Source organism: Pyxicephalus adspersus, chromosome 8, assembly GCF_032062135.1.
Source record: "Pyxicephalus adspersus chromosome 8, UCB_Pads_2.0, whole genome shotgun sequence".
Taxonomy (NCBI): Eukaryota; Metazoa; Chordata; class Amphibia; order Anura; family Pyxicephalidae; genus Pyxicephalus; species Pyxicephalus adspersus.
Genome location: NC_092865.1, coordinates 13,210,937 through 13,237,660, shown reverse-complemented (window position 1 = coordinate 13,237,660; position 26,724 = coordinate 13,210,937).

The window sequence follows — 26,724 nt, the reverse complement described above, 5'->3', positions numbered from 1 at the left end:
TCGATCCCCGTAACAATGCTTTTCAGAACCAATGAACCGATTGAATCTCCTCAGGGAGGACATAGGGAGCATTAAAAATTCTTGCTGATGTTTTAACCCTTTTTGATTCATCCAAAAAACAAATATCTTTAGATACACTTCAATGCTCACAAAACATCCTACGAAGGAAAATTCTCTTGAAAAGTTGGAATGTATTTTATCAAATGTTGGAAAACTATTCAAATTCAAATCTCTTTATAGACTATTTGCTGATGATATAAAAAGTTGTCTTTGGAATAACATCTGCGTAGGTCAGGTGTTATTTTTAAATTCCAAGTCTGGTGAAAGAACAAGAGGGACAAATGAAAGCGCTCATTTCCCTGCCTCGGCTGCCGTCTTTCTGCTCGAGCCATTGATTGGATGTGTCCTGCTTTGCTGAGATGAAGATATAATAAAAAGTACAGAATTTGCAGTTTGGGATAATTGCTGCTGTATGTATGTAATTTTGCAGCTGTTTAATGAGCAGCAACAGGTCAAAGTTGGTCAAGGTCCATGGACTCGCTTAACTGCTTCAGACGGAAAAAAAATAAAAGATCTGCCTACCCCAAACAGACCTTCTGCTATTAAGTCATAGAGTACAAAAAAACAAACAAAAATCGTGGAGTTTCTTTGATGGGAACAAATAACATTTGTGATCTTAAATAAAGACTCAGCAAAGCTTCTTTAGGATAGTGGATTCAGAGCAAAAATCACGCTGTGTGATAGTACCATGTATGATGGAGCCCCATATCAAAATCTTTAGAGACCCCCTGCATCTCCAATATCTATCTCAAAAGATTTTTCCTCTGGTTTGAGGTTTACATGGCTTCTGAAACTATTTACAAATTTATTTTATTTATATGTATTTGCTTTACCCACTAGCGGAAATCCTGGTATAGGTCTGGGCTTCTTTATTATGGGGGCTCCATTGCAGTTAAATGGTAATACTATGACTATCCCCTTCAATAATTATATTTCAACCATGCTGTACTCTGTAAGATTATATAATTATTACTATTATTATTATTATTTTATTAATAAACAGGATTTTTATAGTGCCATCATATTACCCAGCGCTGTACAATAAATATAATAGGATTAATTAATTTAAAAACAAGAATAAGGTGTCCCGTAATGACATCACATGAATGCGGAAACGTGCATTGGAGTCCAATGATTAGGACTGAAAATGGCTTTACCTTAAAGAGTGAATGTCCACTTGGCTTAGTGAATGAGGTTGGGTTGTGTCTACTTTGAACAGATAATCATGTGCAAGTGAAATAAAAAAAAAAAATATTTATGAGCACCATGGTGGCCGATATTCTTGCCTTGCTGCACAAGGGTCCCAGGTTTGAAACTCAACTCAACCAAGGAACTGTTTGCACAAGGTTTGCATATTCTCCTTGTATTTGGGGTTTATATAGGTTTTCTTTCACATTCCAAACACATACTAGTAGATAAGTTGCCCCGCAACTATCCCAGAGATGAGTACTGAGTTCCTTTGAGGGACAGGGAATGACATGATTTGGCACTATATAAATACAGAATAACATTTTTTTGCACATGATTTTATAATAAAATGAATACAGCTTAAATGTATTTATCAAGAAATGAACAGTACCTATTATTTTAGTAAAATAAACTTACAGCGGTTTTATTTATTGGGGTTGATCTATTAGGAAGGAACATAAGCTGTTCACAAATATCACCTTACAAGGTGAATACAGGTTCATCTTATTTACTCACATTTACTTTACAAGGTCAATGAACACTTTCAAGGTAAACATTCACATTACTTTGTTTACAACCCAGCTTCTATACCTTTGATAAACCAATACCGTTGTCTTACTTTAGGCTTTTGGATAATCCAGTGCACCCAGCCTGCAGTATGAGATTATCTAAATCAATATTGCTTGTGATTGGAAGTGATAGAAGATTTGGTGATGTTACTGCTGTGCTGATCACTGTTCTCCTTGTTGGAGGCTTTCATAGGAGGAGGCAAAGACCTACCTCTACTAAGATGGTGGACTCCTCAGAGGTGAAGGTATGGTAGGCCAATAATGGGTAACAAATCACTTGTAGAGTAACCACATGCACTGCTGGTGGCAATTCATTCGTCCATGGTCTATTTTTTTGGGGGTACAGCTTCCTGAAGTCAGCTTTATATGGTTAACTAAGTGAAAGGCACCACTATTGTGTCCTACAGCAAAAGTTGAAAGCAGAGCGTAAAAAAAAGATTACCATTATAAAAACATAAAAAATGTTATACATACCAACATATAATATTACAAATCCTACACAGAAGAGTTTTTTTTAAATATTAACACATAATAATAAGATAACTTATTCCAATCTCATCTCTCATACATATTTTATTAAATAAAAATGAAAAGACATTTCTTTTATATTTTCATGGAATAGGCTGGAGCTGTATAAACGAATTAAGTGATGTTAGAACATTTTACCATGACATGCAGTAAGGCAACATTCAAGGGAGGCCATGTTTAATAAACGGGCGTATAATGAAATAATGATAAAACGAGGTTAATAGAGATGAGGAAGGACAGCTATCATTTGCACGATGATGTCCTCAAAAGGCCTCGAGCCAGGTGCCCGGCATGTCAAGGTAAAAATGACAGAAAACGACATTGTTAATGAGTCTTCTCCAGAGACCGGTGTCATTTTACCACGCAGCAGCGAAAGGCCTGATTTGCCTCGGCTACATTTCGGAAAAAGGCAGAGCGCCTGCATCACGGCTGCAAAAAAACAGAGACTGGGAAATATAGAATCAAATACTGATCATAAGCAGCTCCTGTTGAGAATTCAGCCATCGCCCTGCCAAGAACCCAGAGTGCCGTGGCAGATAGCTGTAATAAAGGACAAGAAAATAATACTAATCAGCAAAATATAATCGGCCTGGATATTTTATTACAATTGAATTCCGCTGCAGCAAGGTCGCAATCACAACTGAAAACTATCAGGAAAATCTAAATGAAATGATATGATACAACACGGCCAGTTTCGGAAGCAAGGAGACCATAGGTTAGTAGTAAATTCAGTGGCGGGAGAGGAGATAATTGTACGGTTTATTGGAAATGTTGAAGGTTGTGTTGATTCCGCCCCATGCGTAGTGAGAAAAAAAATGATGTGCCAATAATTACCACAACAGTCATTTCAGTGTGAGTGTAAGCCACACCACCCGATATCAACGCCTGCGCTGGGCAGTTGTAAGGAATTTTAATTTGGGTGCATAGACTATGATTAGCAGCCAGTGTAGGGGATTAATAAAATGTCTTTAGTAATCAGATACACATTCACAAACACATAGTTACAGAGTTCATTAGGTTCAAGGGAGACACATGTCCAATGCGTTAAAGTGGACCTCATATCAGATATATTGTGAAGTACATGGATCAGTGTTTCTTGTCCTTTTTAGGATGGAGGGACCCTTGAAATAAGTTTCAAATCTTCGAGGAATCTCTGCTATAATTACTATATCCAAAACTCACAGTACATTAGTGTGGTGGCCAGTAGCAAGAATCCCTCTTAAGAAGAATGTCACTCTTACAGAGAGACAAAAAGTTCATTGGAATTTGAGAGATTCAAACTGCTCATTGCTCAAGCAACCCCTAGCAACCTCTGGAGGAACCTCAGAGTCCCAAGGGCATGGAAATTAAGTAATGTGTAATCTTTTTTCAGTTTTGAAGTTGCAAGACCAAAGAACTATTGTCTCTTTTTTACTGTTGAGTCCTTGGAGTTTCCAGCATTGGATCTGTTGACTGGATTGGATCTGTGCTGATTAAATAATTGTGAACTTTTATACTTAGACTGTACCTATACTCAGAATATTCACTTTACATAAAAGGGTAGAGAACCCTTTTATGAAGGGTAAAAATGTTGGGTTTTTTTTAGGTGCAACATCTAGGCGGTCAAGAATGAATGGGAGCCCAAAACCTCCCGGGATACCTACGTCAGGCATCCCAGGAGGCTCTTGGGCGCTTCCTCTATGCATGCCTGAGCATGTCGGGCATGTGCAGAAGGAGCCTTTTTGTTCAAAGGGAAAAATTTGCCAATCTCACACATGCGCAGTGATATGCGCAATTTTTATTTTCATCCTTCGTCACCTGATCTTGTGCCTGGGTCTGGTGATGTAGATGAAGAAACTGGAAGAGAAGACAAAGATGGCAGCGCCCAGAGCGCCAGCTCTGGGACGGATGCTGAGACAACGCGAGACCCAATGCTGGACACCCCCGGAATGATCAGACTGCCCTGCGGGATTTAAGGTAAGTGTGCATTTTTTTTGTTTTTTTGTGTTTTGAGTATAGTTCCTCTTTAAGGAACAGAATAATAGATAATGCTCCTAGACTTAAAAAAAGCTTCCACAGTTGCTTCAAATGGGTTGTAGCTGAGTTGGACAGAACGAGTGTCGACCAAGAATGAAAAATTCAAAATACATTGTTGTGTTTCCACCATTCAGCATAAATGATACACCAATGTGTTTTGAGGGATCCAGGGGCCCTCCTTAATCAAAAAGTTAAAGTCCTGTCCAGAACTTAAGTTTAAAGGTTTCACTCTCTCAGTTTCTCCTGGTGACCTCTGTTACCAAGAATTGGTGAAAATTCACAAGTGTAAGTTGTTACTGGAACTAAAATTTTCAAATATCAACATTTGTCCCAGAGTCAGGTGTATCAGAGGTAATTTTTCTCACATTGCTAAGATTTCTACTGGAAATTACAGTGGGAGCCTTCCCAATAGGACACATAAAGTAAAAAAAAGTTGTGACTTTAGATATACATTCATTTTTCAGTTTTAAACTTTAAAGCTTCTTCTAGATATCAGGGTGGGTATGGCCTTGAGCTCTCACCATTACAACATAGTGAGCAGCCCCTAATGCTTAACTATTCTCCCTTGGGCAATAGATGAGGAATATCATTTAGCATCTGTTGTATGGCTTCTACAATGCTCTCCCGCTGGGTGAAGCTGTGTAAGTCCATGGCCAGGTGCAATCTAAACAATGCAAATTTTACTTCATTCCCTTCCTATGGCTTGTAAATGGGGATCACTTGGCAAGAACATGCACCCAGCATTCCCATTTGATGACCATTTGAACTTATCCTAAAAAAATCATGTTTCAGAGTCCTTTTTTGATTACTTATTGAAAAATAGACTACCTCTGTGAGCTGCTATCTGAGAAATGAACAGGACTCTTTAACATGAAAAAGCATGCACCCTGCCCGTGCCTGTATTAGGAATTCATGTGGTGGTCGCTTGCCGCAGTCCCCCGGGGTTTTACTGTGAAGAAATATCAAGGCTAGCACATGTTAGACACCGTCAGAGCTCGGCAGAAGGTAATCTCACATTAACAGAATCCCCGCAGCTGGTCACTCGTTTACATTCCAATTTCTTTAAAATCCCATAATATCATAATCAGCACAAACAAGCATATTTACACCATCCGACTTCTGCATAATAATGGCATACCATGCCTGGCTACACCGTGGGCTTTGTGGGTCAAGCAGATATTTCTTTTTTATTTTCCCTGACTCTAAGAAATCCCTGTAGGCTATAGAGTGTTGTACTTGATATGAGTACTTCATACAACTTGTAATTCTGGCTACTGCTGACTTAAATTGGGCATTTTACTGTACACTAGAGCTGTCAACACAAAGGTTTAGAGAATGTAAAAAATTGTGTTTCTGTTGTTTCTTTTTTTCTTCTTGTGTTAACAATGGGTAAAAAGATGCAGGGCCCATGGGAAAATGGAAGGGTGCTCTGGGGTTGGTTTTAGATAAAGCAACATTTTTTACTTTTTGTTACTGTTTGTTGAGTTTTAAACTTTTCCCTACTTTTATTTTCTAAAAGGAGGTTATTTTTCGAAAAGAGATTGTGTATACTGGCAAATTTTCCCCAGAAGAATTGAGATTTTACCAATGCAAGTCAATAGGAATGCTAAAACCGCTCATAGCAGCTTGATGTAGTTTTGAAGGAGAACAGAATCAGGTCAGTAAGGGGTCAGAAGCACTTTGGATGCATCTCAAATTGATCTCAAATCAAAGCTGAATGAACTTTAAATCATGTTGTATTTACTGATCTACACAAGTTCGAAAATAGGGAGGAAAAGGAAATAGTCCTCAGAAAGAATGGACCTTGCCAGAAGAGGACCGATAAGGTTTGTAGGGATGGTGGACTTAAATAATGGAGATACTTCATTCTTCAATGGAAATCCATTTATGTCCATATGACCTCCCTTGGGTCTGATAAGAAGAGAACCTTTCTTGCTTTTAGTCTGTAGTTCAACCAGTCTGAACTTCTGAGATCTAAAAAAGGGACACCTCTTGGCAAAGAATGTTAGGCAATGGTCACACCCTGCCACACTTCCAATGACATAGACCAGGATGGATTAAAGAGTATAATTGATTACTTGATCGTATTGGAACTTTTCTTTTTACCATTTCTTTGAGTATTTAAAATTAACCAATGCAATAATCTAAAAGATGTTTGAAAAGTTGAATACTATCTAAACAATGCTGGTAGTTATATAGTAAAGATCCTAATACCAGAGATATAGGAGAGATATTTTTAGCAAGGAATGAGGGACAGAGACATTTGGTTCCAAAAAAGGGATTTATCCAAATGAAGTACGACCAGGAGCTGTGTTGTCACTACATAGGTGAGGAATATAATTTGCTCTAAACAGAAAAAAAAAATAGTAAGCCTTTTAAAGGAAAAGGTTATCTGTCCAGAGGTAAAGCTGGAGCTCTGAAAAACATTAGTCAAGTTCCTTATCTGAAGCCCAGCTGAGCGGAAAGGAAGGAAGAAGGGCTTTGGAATAGACACACAGACCGCAGTATTCAGTCTACATTATTATCAGAGTTCCTTTTGGCCTAAACTGTCAAAGTAAAATTAAAATCAGGTTGTATATATTTACAATACATGCACAGTTTTGGTTTTAACCATTTAATGCTTGCTGGATTACCTTGGAAGAGGAAGATCATTCCAGAGAATCATGGCAGTCCTGGAAAAGTCTTGGAGCCATGCATGTGATGAGGTTATGAGTAAGGAAGTCATTAGTAGGAGATTGGAGGAGCAGGGAGAGTGGCTAGGGGGGTATTTTTCTATCAGGTCAGAAAAGTAAGTGGGACAAGAACTGTGGAGGGATTTGCTGGCAAAGCACAGGAATTTGAAATAGAAGCCAATGAAGAGAACTACAAAGAGAGGCAGCAGAAGAGGAGCGGTGGGAAGGATAGATGAGTCTGGCTGCAGTATTCATAATAGATTGTAGAGAGAAAGAGTCAGATTAGTGGAATACCAGAGAGGAGGAAGTTGTAATGAATCATATGCGATTATATCATTAGGGGTTGAAATATGAATATTTTGGTCACTATGTTAAATGTGCTGGTAAGCGAATGGAGTACATAAAGTGTAATTGTTTTTATATATTCTATTTTTAGGAGTTTCTCCATACCTTAAAAGTCCCCATTCTTTTCTAGTCTTTAAAAGTGTTTCTTAAATCCACCAAAATTAGTAGTTGCTGGTTCTTATAGTGCGGTGCTATGGTGTCATCTCTTCGCGGTGACCAATAAAACCTATTTGCATGTTTTGCATGCCTTTAAATACCTCCACTTTCATTTAAACTCCATGCCATTTGTGCTGACATAGTGAATTGGGCTACACTTGCCAATTAATATCACTTTCCCTGCTGAAATTGAGAAGAATTTTCTATTAAGCTGAAAGTATAGGATGAAAACCACTCTGAAATGTATTCCACTTGTGTTCAATGTCATTACTACAGAAAAAAATAAAATCGCTTTAAATGCAAATAGCATAGCAGATTTTTTTTTCATTTGCATAGACAATAATGGCAGTAATAAAACAAAAACAAAAGAAAAAACACATATGTGTCTTTGTATGACTGAATCAGTTGAATGAACATAAAAATAGACTTGCATTGTGTAGTTACACACCATTATGCAGCCTTTGTGCTATACATTCAAATAAAACTGCAGCCTTGCTAAGCATGCCTATAGCCACCTGTCCCTGACGTCCATTACAGTTATATAATACAACCCTATTATAGGCTGTCTTTGGCGCTTCCTGCGATTATCTGGGAAATACGGGATATTCTGACATGCTGATATTACAATCTGAACATAATCTGACAGCTGTCAAAGTGTCCAAGCATCCAACACTGTTCTGCAAAAAACCCGGCCCATCCCCATTTAACCCCAAAAGCATTGCTTAGAAGTAAGGGGAATTTTCTGTGGAATTTCGCACCACCTTTAAAAACTAATTTTACATCTGCTGGTTGGCATATAGACTGAGTTTTGCTTTAATATAAGGAGAAAAAATAATGTGTGCTACATCCCCAGCTCTTAGATTGTAAGCTCTTCTGGGCAGGGTCATCTCCCCTTCTTTTGTCATGGTTTGTATATGACTGTCATTTGCAACCCCTATTTAATGAACAGCGCTACATGATATGTTGGTGCTGTATAATAGTAAAAATAATAACATATACTAGACAGTAATGCACTGATTGCACTATGGGTAGTTTAACCACTTCAGTAGCTCAATTTACCTCTTAAAGATATTGGGGTAATTTTTACATCTCCACTATGGGCCATATAATTTGACAATAACTTTAATATGACTTTAGGCAACAAAATAATATACAGTTAACAAAATAAGTATACAACATATTGAGGGAGGCTTGAAAATTAGTATTTTATTGGCCATATGATAAAAAGATGTAAAAAATAATAATATAAAACAACACCTTTTTTCTGTTTTGATTTTTTATTTCATTTTTTAAATTTTTATATGTAGGGAACCCTATTTCAAATGACACTAAAATTATGTTTTTGGTACAAGGTATGGCAAAGTTGCTTGCAAATAAAAGCAGGAAGTTTCTTTTCTCCTAATTTGGCACATTTATAAGAATATTAGTAGTATTTCATATGTATTAATGTAAAATCTCATTTAAAATATTAGCTAAAAGGAATGGGAAGGAAGAGGGTGTGGGGGGGTAATTTAGTGTTAACAATCTTATGCACTCCCACCATTCAAGTTATGTCCCATATCACGTCACTCAGGAAGGACTTTTTAATATTTAATTTAATTTTATAAAAAAAAAAATATATATATATATATATATATATATATATATATATATATATGGGATATTAGCAATAGATGTGACTTCTGCTCCTATGTTGAAGGAAGTTAGCAGCTGCACCTTTTATATTATTTTACAGTTGAATACGGTACAACTCTATTTTGTAAAAGTATTCTAAAAATCACCAATCCAGCAGCACTAAAAATACCAATGGCTGGACCTCTGATGCTGTTCTCCAGAAACATATAACTTGTCCAACCAACTTCCTGTGATCCCAAGCTATCATAGACCCGTCTCCCAGGGGTGTGTTGTCAAGCCTGGGCTTTACTCTGGGAAAGAATGGTGCTCACATGAAAAGTAGCAGTGTACTTCCTGGTATGTGGGGAGCCTAGGCACTCCTATGTTTGCAGCCCTATAGCTGTATATCTGCAGTGTGAGATTATCTAAGGCACTTCTGATTCTGTCTGCTAGTTTTTGGAGATGTGACATGTAATTTGGAGATGTCAATACTAGGCTGCTGTGTTCTACTTGGAAACTTTTACATGAGGAAGCAAAGCCCTGCCTTTACCATGATAGTCATCATTACACAAAGACATCGTGCAGAATAATGGCAAGCCAATTTTTATTGGTATGGTATGACCAGCTGTAGAAAATGATGAATAGCCCTGTGCCCTCTGCCTGATCTTGTGAGCACAACTTCCAGAGTTATGGGGATTAGTATATTTTATTATTATTACTATTATTATCAATAAACAGTATTTATATAGCACCAACATTTTACACAGGGATGTACAATAAATGGAGGTAGCAAATGGCAGACAGATACAAAACAATGATACAAGAGGATCCTATCCAAAAGAGCTTAAATCTGGCACCAAAGAGGGATCAATGAGTGCTTGGCTTTAATATTTGGCAAATGTTACCAATTTAACCCTAAATTATTAATTGACGTAGAACTTTTTGTACAAAAAAGTGTTTTAATTTACATATTGTTGGAGCATTTTAAAAGAATTGGATCAGCCACAGCCCTTGGCAGGCCCTTTTCTGGGTTACGGAACACAATGCAGCGCTGTGTTTAATTTGAGCTTGACGCGTTTGGCATAGGGTACCGCCATCCGATCACAGGTGTCTTTTTGTGCCTAATTACCCTTGAAAAGAATAAACTGTCCTGAATTATTACTCGGCATTTAATTACGATTTTGTTTCCAGGAAAAAAAAAATATAAACATTTAGCAAAGAATGACATTAGTTAGATAGGGCAGCCGCTGCCAAGAAGTGTTCTGCTGTCAAGTGCTTTCAAGTCCTAAAGGGCATTGAACTGGCTATAGGAGTTAATGGATGAGGAGCAGTCCGACTCCAGACTCCATCATATGACCAATCACGGCGCTGCTGTTAAATATTAGCCGGAATTCAGTAAACTCCATGAAGAGGCCTGGGCTTCCGTAAAACACTCATTAGAGGCTTGTTGACAAGGTGATACACAGCAATTTCATTAACCGGTCATATTTCTTTTAACAGCAAGAATATTGGAAAAGAACACACAGTGAATGAATGAACTTTCTTTCATGCCCAGGCATAGTTCACATTTTTAATGGAAATTTTGTGAGGTTTTGGTAATGAAGCTAAGAATCTGATTGGATGGTCAGGCAACACTCACTTACTTACTATCCATCCGTCTGTCTAAAAAGATTAATATATGGTTGTGCTTTTTTAAAACACTTTCTCTGCTCTTTATGTTTAGAGAATAATATCTAGAAGACCTGCTGGAAATATGTGCTTGGGGATATACAGGGGTTTATTTATAAAGGAGTAAGTCTGACATTCATCAACATCTTCTGATGCAGAATCAATCATTGCCATTAAAAACACATGAACCTGGGAAATTCCCCAACAAAGAATGTTGATGAATGTCGGGTTCACTGCTGTATAAATAGATCCCATGGAGAATATCATGACTAGAGTACAGTGCGGCATTGGTTTGGTCTACCCTTTCAAACCAAACCTTAGCATCATTCCATCATTACATATCACACACTCGGTATGGATTTCAATGGCCACAGAAGCCTTTTATTACCCCAAAATTCAAAACAATGTCATCAAATCAAGTACAAAACATTTTAATATAACACTAACTGCAAACCAGGGCTTAAAAACTCTTTAAAGGTCTAAAAGAGTACCAAATACTTTATATTTGCCCACCATACTTTGTACACCAGTTGCAACATACCACCCTGGGGTCAATCCTTACTGCTAGACACAGAAAGCTTTCGTATATGTTTGTTTCTACAAAGGTACAAAATAGTGTGATGGGTCTCCATACTGCAAGGGTCTCCAGATGGTTTCCAACACCACCACCAGTTACTTGATAATGAAGATTCTACCACCAGCCAAGCTGCCATGGCATATTCAACACCCCCCAATTGCCAAAATAAGCAAGAACAAAGCTAAATAATGGGGTTTGGAGGGTGAGTGTTCTCTGCCGGTGATGACTACCTAGAAGAAACCACCCATCCACAAGGCCACCTTATGTACTTACCAACCCTTTTTGTCATTACCTTTTACTTCCCCAAACACCCCCTGAACTAGCCATGTTGGTCTTACACCCATGCCTGTGGGTCATTTCCACATCTAACTTTAGTGACCTCCCTTTTTTTGGCTGTCAATGTCAATATTTTGTGAAACACTGACCCAAAACCTGCAATTGCATTGATTCAGAATGCGTGATCTGTATGCTTTAAAAATATTGAATCTAGAGGATCACCACGACAGCTAAAATGAGAAGTCAGCTTCATTTAATCTCAAGTTTTAAATACTTCATTATTTTCTGTACAGGGAACAGGACATGTTTAGAGGCCTAACCTCATGCAGAACAAACAAAGTTGAATTATGCAATAACATAATTCTATTTCTATCTTTGGCCTGATGGTGAATAATTAAATAGAAAAAAAAAATCAATGTAAATGTTTCATAAAACCACAGGCCTGTGGGTCAAGCAGCATAGCTGTCACAGTGATAATCAATGGTCTTTGTTTAACCCGTGCCCGGCAACAGCTGTCACTGGGGCAGCTGTCAATGTGAACACACAGAGACATTCCCAATAAAATACTTATCATATACATGTGTGTGTTCACTGCTGGGGCCATTTCTGCAAAACAATACTACTTTGCAAAATGTGCAAACTTATACGATGCAAGTATGTAGAAGGCTTCACTTGGAGGAAGGACAGGTCTAAACCTGAAGTGGAAAATATTTACCACTATTTTTTAACTTTATTTTCTCCCCCTTTGCTGGTTTAAGTTCCGTTGATTTCCTGTAGCCTGCTGCCAATTTATGTCCACTTGCATGCCAGAGATGACCACATGGCATTTCATGGATTGTGGTCTTGATGGTGGTAACAGTAGACCAAAAGATGGTGGCTAATAGAGACTTAGTTGGCAATAAATAAATAAGAGAAGCTTCAACTATTCCCAGCTCTATGTATGTAATATTTTTGGCTAAAGGTAGATTTTGATGAGAGGTTTGATTCTCCCATTGGGCCTGATTTATTGAAGTTGAATAGAGAAGATAGACTATTGTTGGACAACCTGGGTGATGTAATAAACTCGGAAATAATTTCTTAAAAAACATTCTATTGGTTGGCAAATGTTTTCAATCCATTCCAGGTTTCCAATGATTGTCTATCTTCTCCAGTTTTAGAGAGCTTTAATAAATGAGACCCATGGAGAAAGGCACACAAGCCTCATTTACATGGCTGATTTAAGCTTTTACTAATCATTGGCTTCCTCATGGCTCTTTGCTCCTCAAATTTCTTTCTCTCCCAGTCACAATGGACACATTTAGTCATCTGTCCTTCAAGATCTGATTGTCCACAAGTAAAGAGAACCTTCCACCTATTTACTGGATATGAAGAACCCATTCTCTCCTTTTTGGAACCATTTGGGGTATTGGCTCTAAAAACCAGAAGTGCTGATTTTTTTTCATTTTGCACAAAAACAAGCAGTTTTTACTTTTGCAATAAAGCAAACAGTCTCTCCTATTTGCTCGATATTCTTTTCTTTTATCTACCATTGAGCTTCTAGAAAACAATGTAAGTTTACTAAAGACTAAAGTCACGTACATATGCAAGAAAATTGACAAACAGCCATGGGGGACCTCTGAACTCAAGCTAGATTTTTGCCCAAAATGAGCTGACCATTCATCTTGGGAAAAACTTAGCATGGGTACCGAAGTCCCCCAAAATTCATCAATCCACCCTGGTGAAGTGGGGATTACCATTGTAGTTTCCTGTGGAACATGGAACAGCAGGTTGCCTCTTGCTTATCCTCTCCTCTCTGCATGTACAGTGCTCATTTGTTCTTCTGTCACTAGAAACAATTACAAAGGATTGTTGCCAATGATAGAAATCTGACGTCCATAACTTCGCACTGGGCTTAATTTACCTAATTTTATTGAAAATTGGCATTCCGAGATATCAATAAAACAGTCAAAGGTTGTTCTATGATATCCAAGGTGACCCCAGTTCTAATCTTACACCAAAGCCATTTTGCTTTCACTTATACTCCTGACATTTGAACTTTTCTTCATAGGCGAGCCGTACTCATTGGGCTATGCATGCTTATAAAACAGCTTTGTTCATGGAAAAAGGAAACCATAATTCGTATTAGGAAAAAAAATGAAAAATTCTAATATTAGGACTATTTCATATGTTACTTTATAGTTCCTTTATGTAAAGATGTGTAGGAGGAATACATTGCATAAGTGTTTATGGAAATTCTTCTATATGACATGATTCGCACATAATCATTATGCAAATTTAAACATTTATTGTATAACAAAAGTGCCTGTATATACAGTACTGCATGAACGCATGTTAGGAATCAGGCCAGGAGGCACTTTACATCTACAATATGGTATCTGAAAAAATCAAGCAAAATTAAAGCTATTGTACTCCAATCAAGTCTAATCTTTGGGAAGGGAAGATAGAATAGCATTGTATATATTTATCTTCTATATCTATTATGATCCAGATTAGAGACCCCATTTTGTATTTCCCCATGAGAAAATTTTTAATGGAATAATAAGCAGAAAATCTTAGTGTGCTGCTCAGGCCTAATTTGCTTGAACAAAAAGAGAGTTTGACTCAACATTTTTATGTATTTAGAAGGTGTGTTTCTTAGTTAGCTTTACATCTGCAGGAAATTTCTAATATACAGCTTTTATAGGTAGGAATGGTGGCTGAATCTCTTATGGCTCTGTATTGTGTGTAACGGCTGTTCTAGAACCAATAAAAACCCAAACATGTATGGAACTTAGTTAGATTTAATGGAAAAAAAAACACCCAAGGTTCTTTTTCAGCAAATCCATCATCTCCAAATAGGCAGGTGCTCTTTAATGGGAATCTGAACTTGTTCCTGGTATATGGTTTCTCTGCAGCTAATCTTTCCCCCAAGAATGACTTACCAATGTCGGATTCTGCATTGTGTGGAGGTGACCATCAAGGACTTTGCCACAGCCTCCAGCAAGAAGAACAATAGGCAGCATGGTAGTGACATCACCAAATCTCGCTACAAATCCACAAAGACTAAAGCTACGTACACACTTCCAATTATTATCGTCGGAAAACGAACGACGAACGTTCCTGCACAATATATATGAACGATCGTATAGCACCGATCCTGCACATAGAGGTAACGACACGATCGTTCGTAGATATTGTACACACAATAGATACGATCGTTTAAGCGATAGAGCAACTATGTGCACGACAGGAAAGTGAACGGACGTTCGTTCATCACGCATGCTCTGAACATGGACGATCAACGAACGACCGTACACACGAACGATGTTCAACGATCGTCGGCCAATCCGTTCCGCCGGTCCGTCCGGTCGTTCGTTTCCAACGATTTTCCTCGTTCGTCGGCGTCGTTGGTTACTTTTTTACGAACGATTTTTTGCCCAATCGATAGTTCGTCGTTCGATTGGAACGATAAAAATTGGAAGTGTGTACGCACCTTAACACTTGAGTGTTTTTTATTCCTGGATCGAGTGGCACTTACTTAATGACATGTTTATTGTACAGTACTGCGTAATATGTTGATGCTTTAAAAATCCTGTTAATAAGTAATAATGATAATTTTATTGTGGGCACCACTAAGAGTACTCCAAGCCCAAGCATGATGATACACCCTTATTGAATGGGTCTATGACGATTTGGGCTGACACAGATCGGATTGAACCTGTTGATTGAAGTCTGTGGAAGACAGCGTCTGATAAATGTTTAAAATATTATTAAAACAATAGGTTCGACTTTACATTCATCTATAAAAAGAGAGAAAACTTTAAAGGAAACCTGTACAAAAAAAAAATTGCCATTGTCAGCAATGATTTACTAAGCTATCCTTTCCCAACTTTTTCACTCCTCAGGATCCCCTCAAAATAATTTTCAGGTCGTGGGGAACCAGATTTATTAGGGATTAGGGGGATTAAAGCCTCCATAATTGGTAACCAGTGGAAAGAATTCTCCCTTACAGTGATGGATAGAATGCCACCTTAATGGACAATTAAAAATCATAAGAGTCAAATTATTATTAATATTATTATTAATAATAAACAGGATTTATAGAGCGCCAAAATATTACGCAGCGCTGAGGTTATATAGGGATTGCAAATGACAGACTAATACAGTGATACAGGAGGAGAGGACCCTGCCTCGAAGAGCTTACAATCTAGTAGGTGGGGGAATTTACACACAATAGGATGGGGGATATGTAGTGGTGGGAAGTAGTGATGGTTTCAAAAGACAGAAGAAGATAGGTAGGCAAGTTTGAAAGGATGGGTTTTGAGAGCTCATTTAAATGTAGGAGCAAGCTGAATAGGATGAGGAAGACCATTCCAGAGAGTTGGGGCAGCTCTAGAGAAGTCTTGTATCCGTGCGTGTGCTGAGGTTATGAGTGAGGAAGTCATTAGTAGGTCATTGGAGGAGCGGAGAGAGCGGCTGGGGGAGTATTTTTTTTACCAGATCAGAAAAGTAAGTGGGACAAGAACTGTGGAGGGATTTGAAGGCAAAGCACAGGAGCCTGACTTTGATTCTAAGGTGAAATGGAAACAAATGAAGAGAACTACAAAGAGATGCAGCAGAAGAGGAGCGGTGGGAAGGATGGATGAGTCTGGCTGTAGCATTCATGATAGATTGTAGAGGGGAGAGTCGGGTTGGTGGAATACCAGAGAGGAGAAGGTTACAGTAGTTCAGACGAGAGATGATAGGATCTTGTACATGGAGCTTGGTGGTCTCAGGAGACAGGTAGGGGTGGATTTTGGAGATGTTGCGTACATGAAAGTGACAGGACCTGGAAATGTTCTGAATATGGGGGGTAAATGAGAGGGCAGAATGAAAGGTGATGCCAAGAAAACGTGCCTGAGGGGAGGGCCGAATAACAGTGTTGTTATAGTTAGAAATATGTCAGGGGGAGATTTGGAATTTGGGGGGGGGGGGGGGGAAGATGAGTTCTGTTTTATCCAGGTTGAGTTTTAAAAATCCGTCAGACATCCATGATGATATGGCTGACAGGCAGCATGAGACCTTATCCAGGACTGAGGGAGACAGGTCAGGGGTGGACACCAATTGGTGTTGGCACCGGAGCTATATGGGCATCATCAAATGGCAGGTCAATCAGCTACAGTTCAAGGAACCCCCCGGAACATTTGGAGAAACCCTGGTCATGAATGGCTACACTAAGCCTTAAGTTGATGGAAAAGCGTCAATGCAAATTAGGAAGTCTGACTTTATTTCGGGGTAGCTGTGTGCGAGTTTCAGGTCAGTGGCCTGAAATTCATGATGCTTTAAGTAGCACTGTAGTGAGATCACCAAATCTCATTTCAAATCCCCTAAGACCAACATCAAGGCCAGCAGTGCCTGGGATGATCCCACACTGTAGATATGCAACTATGAGATTGTCGGCACAGAAGTACCTGGGCACATCACATACCACCAATATTTTAAAAAAGGAATTCCAGATAAAATGTATATTTTTTATTGTACTGATTAGGCAAAATTACTATTTCCAAATGTTTCCCATAACACAGCAAATCTTCACTTTTAGGTTCAAGTTCATGTTAATAATCCTATTTTCCTATTTCTTGCATTGTCTTACTTGAATGTATTTTTCCTTGACCGATATCCTCAGCTGTGGTAGTAACACAAACCTGTGGCAAATGAACTGTGAATAATTTCTACTTTTGCCGTCCTACGTTCAGCTCTCTAGATGAGCTCCGAGTTCGAGGCTGGCGCTTCTCAATAAGAAAAAAAAAATGATTATCTGAAAACACAATCCCAGTTCTGTTGTTTTGCACAGGGAGAATTAATTTTACATCTGTAAGAGGTATATTTTTCCATGTAACGAGACTTTCTATATTACCCGGTGAATCATCAGACCATGAAATTCGCTCCTAGGTTCAATCTACACATGTTGGTCGGCCGCCCTCTCTTTAGCATCTCCCATTGACGTGAAACTGTTTTTAGTGATTAACTGCAATCGACACATATTCTGCGGAACAAACAGTTTCTGATGGTTTATTTCAAATGAATTCTGCTGATTGTTCTCGGGGTTATGAAGAGACTGATGGGAAGCGGTGTGGCTCCATTATAATATGCAGCTATCTGCAATATACTAAGTCAGTGCATTGTGCTGCATTGTATTTAAAATAGTAAAGTGCTCTAAGAGGATCAATAAGCATTTTTGAACATGTATGAGTATTTGATCATAATGGTGTAAAGTAAATGGAATGGAAATTGCAAGTAAATGGAAATCCTGACATTTAACACATTTAAAACTGAATAAAATGTTTTGCTTTCCCTGGATCATTCCCCAAGCCCCCTATTAACATGCTAATTAAATTTTTAAATAAAGCTTTTTTTCTATTACCTACCCCATTTTATTCCTAGGGACAACATAGGATCTTTATGCTTCCCCATGAAATGCAGGTAGATCACAGCTTGTGAGAATGCCATCAGGGTTCTGTGCATTGCTTCCTATCACAGCACTCTTCTTCATTGCGCCACCTTAGGATCTCCAGCCTTAATGCAAGCAGCGAGCTGGCTCTTGAAGGGAGGATTGCAAATATCAAAATTTGTTGGATTTTTTGTCCTCATCCTGGAAAAGAAGCATTCCTAGGCAGGTGGTATTTGTATGCAGACCACCCTAGGTAATACCCACATGTAATGCTGAGCCGCTAGGTGTGAACTAAAATCTAATAAATAAAAGGGATGTGCCAGAACAGGCTAGGTAATAAAGGGTGTTTTACCCGTGTTTTTTTTTCTATCCTTTGTTGCATCTCAATCTTATGTATCTTCTGCAGACCATTTGCAGGGGCTGCCTACCTACAACTAGTGTTGGTGTTCGAATTTGGGTTGTCCTTATATTCGACCTTAATATGGTTGTTTGAATTCGGATAGACCCGACTGGAAAAACACGGGATTCGACTTTGCAAATTTGTGTGTAAAAATATGTGTAAAAAAAAAAAGAGGCTTTAATGTTAAAGTAATTCATTGAATGTGTGTTATTTGTGTAACTAACTTTTATTTTTTTACAGGTTATCCCACAATGACAGGATGATTCCCATGGCTGCATTCATTCTGAGCACAGCCGTGGGAAACCTCCTGTCAGTGTGGGATCCCTGGGCACTAGAGGGTAAATGACACGTCTCCCATTCATTCACCTCTAGTGCTCTGTGATTGGCTGAGGAAAGGAAAATCCTTATGACGCTTGAGCTGTCACCTCCGATCCCCTGCTTGCAGTTCTACACAATCAATCAAATCCCCCCCCCCATAGACTTTAATGGTGTTCGAATTCGGCATTCGATCACCCGAAAAATATCGGGCTATTCGATCGAATAGCCGCCGAATCGAACACTGAGCTATTTGACCAAAACTACCTACAACCAAGCCAGATATGTCTGCATGAAATTTCTCTAGGTGCGTTTTCTGAACATGCATCCACATGACCAGCCTCAAGAAAAACAGCTGGAAGACGGAGAAAAACATTGTCACCCTATAGCAGGTTTATTGCGGATCACTGCACAAAAAAATCTTCAGGATCATTTGTACTCATGGATCTGAATGGGCTGAATTTGCGGTGCATTGTGTTCTGAGAATGAGAATGGCCTGTAAAATAGAGGCCGTTCACCTTGTAAATTGAATTTTCACTTTGCAAAGGGTTTTTTCACTTTGCAAAAGTGAATGAGATGATGCTGTATTCACCTTATACACCTAAAAATGGTTTACCAAAATTCCTTTATTTTATTATTATTTTAAATATATAGTATATAGTATAATAGTCTGACTGCTTCCCCTTGAGAAATTCCAGTAACATTGTGTCTAAGCAAACAATTATAATTCGGGTAGAATAAAGCCTTGTGACCTCTGTCTGACAGCAATGTCCATCTATATACAGTGCATGTCAAAGCTGTGAACTTTAAATAAAAAATTCCTGATGCTGCAATGTATATATATAAATTTTAGCTTAGCATTGGAGATAACCCTCAAAAGATTTTCTTTTCCCACTTGATCCATCACAATACAAACACTATTTTTTATGCTTTTGATGACGAGGTGACCTTGAGGTAGAGAGAAACGTGCCTACTCCTGGTCCGAATGACCATTGCGGAGGTTTCATGTACTGAAGTGTTTTCCGGGATGTAGTAGGTCCAGAGGGAACATCTCACTTTATGATCCTGAAATTGTAACAGTAATTGGAAAAGCCTTGGTAGAGGAAATATTGTATCTGTATTATAGGCTGCGAGCTGTACAACATGCTGGTAATTCTGTATAATGATTGAAGCAGGATCTCAGGCTGAATACTTACTCATTCCATTCAGCCAGCTGTATTGTCAGACATGCTTTAATCTGACATGTTGGCTGAAAAATATTGAGCTTCAAGTGCTGAACGACAAGATTAATAATATACAGGGAGGCCGTAAACGTAGGTAGTAGAAATAACGGGGACCTTTGACCCATGTGCACAATTATTGGCTGTTTTTTTATAAATCTGATCATACATAGACTGATATATTCCAGAAAAAATATTGCCCAAAAAAGTCACTGAGCATGTGATTAGCTTGGTGTCTTCTTAATGAGAAAGCCAAGCCTTTGTGACATGTGCATCACGCTCTGAATTTTATAATTGCCGGTTCAGGTTTTAAATATTTGGCTTTGTTAACCTGGAAATAATAGATTTTATTCATGATTTAGTCAAAGCTGTTGCTCCCACATGCTCATTTACACTTTGATGCCCTGCATATGTGGATTCTTGCTTAGGATTTCTATTTGCATTCAGTAAAAATCTAAAATGAGATTTTTACCCGGTAAAGTAATCTAAAGGCAGGCTATGGACACTGAATCTTTAAAAAAAATACTTATATAATTTTCTTACACAATTTGGAAATAAGCTTTAAAACAAGCTTCAAGGTACCTTTGTAGCTGTTTGCACTGGGGAGCAATTAATACCTAAATTGTACAGAAGATGTATATAGTTGTTCAAGTCATTCTGTGAAAAGTACAGCTTTACCTGATCCCCCTTCTACCCCCATAGAAGTAACTCAAGCCCACTTCTCCTCCCTTATAGCAGCCACTCACCAGCTCAGCTCTCCAGCCCTGTACCCGAAGCAGTAACTTGTCAGATCAGTATTCCAACCCCTTATTCCCCAACAGTGACTCTGCAGCTCAGCTCCCCAACCCCTTACCCCCCAGCAGTGACTCTGCAGCTCAGCTCTCCAACTCCTTACCCCCCAGCAGTGACTCTGCAGCTCAGCTCTCCAACCCCAGTCAAAAGCTTAGCTCTACCTGACCCCCTTCTACCTCCACAGAGGTAACTCAAGCTCTTTTCTCCTTCCTTATAGCAATGACTCTGCAGCTCAGCTCTCCAGCCTCTTACCCCCCAGCAGTGACTCTGCAGCTCATCTCCCTTTGCTCCTCACTTCCTATCAGATACTGATTCTTTAGTCAACCATAGGAGAGGTAAGTATTAACTGTCTACTCATCAGGACAAAAATCTGTAGCAAGTGCATCAGTTTCAGGGGGGAATATGTTGAATAAATGTGTTGTTTCATAACTCTGCCTCTTTTCTTTCTGGGCAAAGCCAGGAACTTTTCAGCACCCCCTGGTATATAATAAACTTTTGTGCATCATTCATAGTAACTATTTTAATATAATACCATACTTTATAATAATACTATACTTAATACACAATACTTTTTATTACATTACTATAAAATTATTTTAGAGTGAATAGGAAATAAAGCCAAAATGAGAGATAATGTTGTTGAGGTATGAAGGGAGTAACAATGTAAAAGTTATTCATGCCTCTGAGGGGGATGGATCACTTAGCATAAAACAAGATGAAGCTCTGCAGACTGTGGCCATCCAATCATGTGCAAGGATTTATTTTAGATGTCCTTGCACTTGATTGTTTTTGCAAAGTGAATTTTCACCACATTCACTAACCTAAGTGAGCGATCCCTTGCATGATGGTAAGCCCCTTGCTACGTGAGCGACCTAAATTCCTTTAGTGAACCAGATCTAATAAGTAATACTGGAGGCTGTAGTATGCAGACTTTTGTGTAAATAAATGTGATTACCGATCATGTAAATGATCCAGAGTAATAAAAAGTGAGTTGCTATTACATTTCACAGAAAGCAGCCATCATACACATATGAAAAGATCTCCAAAACTCCGGGCCCATCCCCGCTCTGTCCTCCATGCACCTGTGCATGCAGCCTGCATCTCCTGCGCAATGTCAGGATACACAAATTGCATTACTATGGCAACCCAAACTGGCAACACTCGAAAGAGAAATGAGAGAAGAGGCCTGAAAACAATGATTTTTTACAACTCTCACAGTACGACTAGTTTCTCAAGTAGTGGATTAAACAAAAATAGCGTGTTTGACTCTTTTCCAAGTAATCGTCATAAAAGCTGTGCCATTGATTTATAAAAAGACAAGAATAGTCCTAACCACATGTAAAGAAGCAGAGTCCTTTCTTTTCCTTTCCTGCCTGCATAATTACGTTTTTATGCTTGTACAATGTGCATTGTGTTTTATGCCTGGCTGAGGCTGCAAAAGAAAATATTTATTAGTAAATTCATACCAGTTGTGTCCGGTTGTCTTGATTAAAGAGAGATTCTGCTGACATGTAACATGGACAAAATTATGAAGACATAAGATATGTCCTCGGGCAACAGGTCAAGGATGAATTTGTATCGGTTGGCTTTGTAGGCTTAGACTTTGTTGTTCTAAGTACTGCCATATACTTTAAAGAGATCCTGGTAATGCCTAAGAAAATCTGACATGAAGATCCCTGTAAGAAAATGGCTATGATACCAAACTCTTCTGCAGCCCATGTCTCCTTTCTTTCCCTCTTTGTGCTGCCGTCTGCCTATAGAGAAATCCAATTCTGTAAACTGTGCTCCCAAAAAACAAGAAAAGAGTGAAGGAATAGTCCCCAGTATACATGTGGTCCCCCTGCAGCTGATCTTTCCCTATTACTGGCTTACCGTGCCTTGTTCTGTTATGTCTTGGTAGAGGCAGGGCTTTGCTTCCTTATGCCAGAGCCTCAAGCAAGGAGAACAATTAGCACCATTGCACCATTGGAGTAGAATCACCATCGTTCTAAAAAAAAATGACCAACGACGCCGGCAAACAATTTTTGGCCAATCAGTCGTTCGTCGGTCATTCGTCGTTCGTTTCCAACGATAATTATTTGACGTGTGTACGCAGCTTAAGACATGTTGTCTCTAATTTCTCATCTCAGAAGATTTGGAGCGAGATTTGGTGATGCTACTCCAATGGTGTACGGTCGTTCAGTGATCGTGCATGTTCTGAGCATGCGTGATGAACGAACGTTCTGTACAGGTGCTTCACTGTATTGTGTTCATGTGTGTGTGTGTATAAATATATATATATATATATATATATATATATAAATATATATCATTTGACCCGATCGTTCATAAACACTATTTATTTCCTCTGGTGCACGTCACTTCCTGTATCATTCAAACGATTGCATCTATCGTGTACAATATCGTTGAACTATCGTGTCATCATCTGCATGTGTCGTTATCTGCACAGGATCGGTGCTATGCGATCGTTCAAAGATATTGTGCAGGATCGTTGGTCGATCGCTGGTCATTCGTTTACCAACGATAATTATTGGAAGTGTGTACTTAGCTTTAGACCTCAAGCTGAAAATATAAAGCTAGGATGTTATGCGTGGAAAGGTAAAGATAAATTTTTTGGTTGTTGTAAAATTATCAATTCCAAATATTCCCTATACAATAGCGAACCTTTACTTTTTAAATTCAGCTGCCACAGTCTTTGGCATCCATCACTTGAAATGTTGGCTGTTTGTGTACATTACCACCTGCTGTGCCATCCTCAAACCTCTATGTCACTACTAGTGTTGCTGTTTAGACTGTTAGTACAGTGCCTTCAAGAAAAACAACAGATATTCACTCATTGGCACATAGCAAGGTTCAATTGCCTGTTTGTACTCTATTGTACTTTGTTTCCACCCCACCCTTCCTCTATTATCTGGCCCACAGCATTTGTCTACCTTGCCAACTACTCCGGACAACCACCAGCCATTGATGCCCTCAATGTGCCCTTAACATTCTGTTCAATGGTGTTTTACCCAACCTCCTCCCATCTCCCTATTAGTAGTACCACCTTTTGCATTGATGGGCCAATTTGGGGCTGCAGGGGACAAGAAAGAAAGAGTGCAGTAACAACTTCCAAGTGGTAGTCAGTTTCTCTATATCAATGGGGTGCTCTAGAGGATTCCTTGGGTCATGTATCATGTATCATGTACACATCTATGTGAAAAAAAACGAAATATAATGTGCATATTAATAGCAGACAATCAAATTTTAGTTTCATGTAGTCAGATCAACAAAGAATGAATCAAGTTGATTTGGTTGCCTGCATTGTCTTTTACATTTCCTTGTATTACTAAATATATGTCTGGTATAGATACAGCTATTAATATTATTAATATTTGATGCTCTCGCGTTATTCTATAATGGGTACTTTTGGTTACAATATAGTTAGAGCTAAAGATGAACAATAGGAGCAGTGGCTGCCTTGAGCAGAGCTTGGCCAGGCCACACAGCTGGTGCCATTTGGCTTAAGTACGTGTGTTCGTATCAGTGAGCGTGGTTAATTTTAACAGCTGGAGGCCTCTCGACTTTCTGCGGCTTCTCAAATTTTCTGTTTATGACAAATAAGAACCCAACTGCTACAACAGATTTAATGATTATTCCCCTTCTTTCCATCACAGCTCATTCTTAAAGCTGTAGAGCACTCAATGTGCCTCTTCAGATATCAGCTTTCCTGTGGCTTATACTCATATGGGTTGCTTGAAGCCAAGCATCCTAATATGAAGGAGATGAGTTGATATTGCGGAGAACTTATTAAGAGATACTCTAGTTGACCGGTGGGCATAGAAAGTGTTTTAGCGTCTTTGGCCAAAAAAAAAAAAAAATAACCTAGGAATATAGCTCCATGTTTGGCAGTAAAAAATTAAACAGTGTCAGTGGGGGAACAGTGCCCCATCATTGGTTTCAGAGTCAGTGCCGCATTATTAAAAAAAATCGTGCTGCCTCATTGGCATAAGTAGGAGGAATACTGCCATATCATTGATATCAGTGGGAGACATAGTGCCATATTGTTTTTGCCAGTGGGAGAACCACTGCCTTATCACAAGTGCCCGCAGGAAAATTTTGACCAATCTTGACATCATTTGGAGGAAGTCAAAAGGCCACATTTGGCCCACAAGCTGCATTTAGGGGACCACTGACCTAGAAGCTTTAGTGATGGAAATTTGGGTTCATATCACAGACTGAGGGCCAGTTGAAGTGCAAAAGTAGCATTGCAGAGGAGTAGAAGCGTGTTAGAAGTGAATGGAAAAAGCAGAGGCAGGCTCTCAAGCCAATAATGATTTTACAAATCACTGATGAATCCCAAATTAACTTGGTGACTTTGCCAGGTATGAGCAGGTGGTTTTACTGAGTGCTAAATGACACAATAATCAGCTGCTGGCCACTGAGTTGTGAGATGTTTAACAGCTTCCACCATTCCACTGGAAAATCCACTAACCCCAATCTAGTGATGGAGTGATCTAGTGATGTGATGGAAACCCATCTAGTGCATGTATGGCAATACTCAAAAACTAAAGACAGACCATTAAGTCATGTTTAATGATTCAGCTTCCTGAAAATACGGATCCAATCATAAATTGTGTGCCGGGCAATACTATAGAGCCATAAATACCCAAGAACAACATAACACAGCCAAACAAATACATTGTCACATACTTGCAATTTTCCTATGCATTTTGAATTGTTGCCTATATTTTAATAGGAACATAGTTTGGATTATTCTTCTACAGATTACCAGAAGGAACTTTTTTTCATCATTTCTTGTTCATTGTGTTATATTTAATGATTACATATTCTATACGGCAATTGAAGACTTTATCTCTGGCAGCACCTGTAAATTAGATGCTGAAATTAGAATCCTTAATGAATAAATGATAGGATAAAATACATTACAGCTGCAGTGATATGAAAGGCGCACAATTACTGTGGTGCAAAATATTAGCTTTGGGCTACCTCTGTACACCTGCCAGATTTTTGTCTGGAAATCATCTGATGTGTGTACATCCTTAACACTGATCCTCCCTATACCCCCAACACTGACTCTTCCTGTATCCCTACATTTAATCCTCCCTGTAATTTTCATACTAACTTACTTTATAATTCTAGCACATTTTTCTGTAAACCTAACACTATCTATCCCCGTAGTTCTAATGCTAACTCTTCTAATACTAACCCTCTCTTTAATTCTAACATGTCCCTGTAACTTTAACACTAATTTACCATATAATTCCCCAATGCTCCCCTTTTAATTTTATTGCTGATCCTTTTTGTAACACTATACCCCTCCATTCCCATTGCCCTCACATTCTCTCTAACCCTCTCTGTATCCCCAACACTACATATCAATGCAAGCCTAGCACTAACCCTCCCCTGTTCTCCTAATACTAATTCTCCCTTCTTCAGGTAATAACTCTTACTGTATCCCTAACCTTAATCATTCCTGTAATTCTCACACTGGGCTTAATTTATTAAAGTCCTCCCAGACTGGAGACGGTAGACTACCATAGGAGAACCTGGGTGATGAAACAAACCTGGAATGCATTCGCCTAAAAATCATATGCTATTAGTTGCCAGATGTTTTCAGTCCTGGACTAGATCCATTCCAGGTTTTCTGGTTCTCCCAGGTTTTCCTGTGGTAGTCTATCTTCTCCAGTCTTTACAAGCTTTAATAAATCAAGCCCACTGACTCTACCCTAACACTAACCCTTCCTGTAATGCTAACACTAACTTCTCTGTAACACTAATACTAATTTGCCCTATAACCTTAGCACTAACCCCCAACCCACCCCCATAATTTTTACATTTGTTCTCCCTGTAACCATAATGCTAATCCTTCTTGTAACACTAACCCTTAATGTAGCCCTTACACTGACTGTCTTTGTA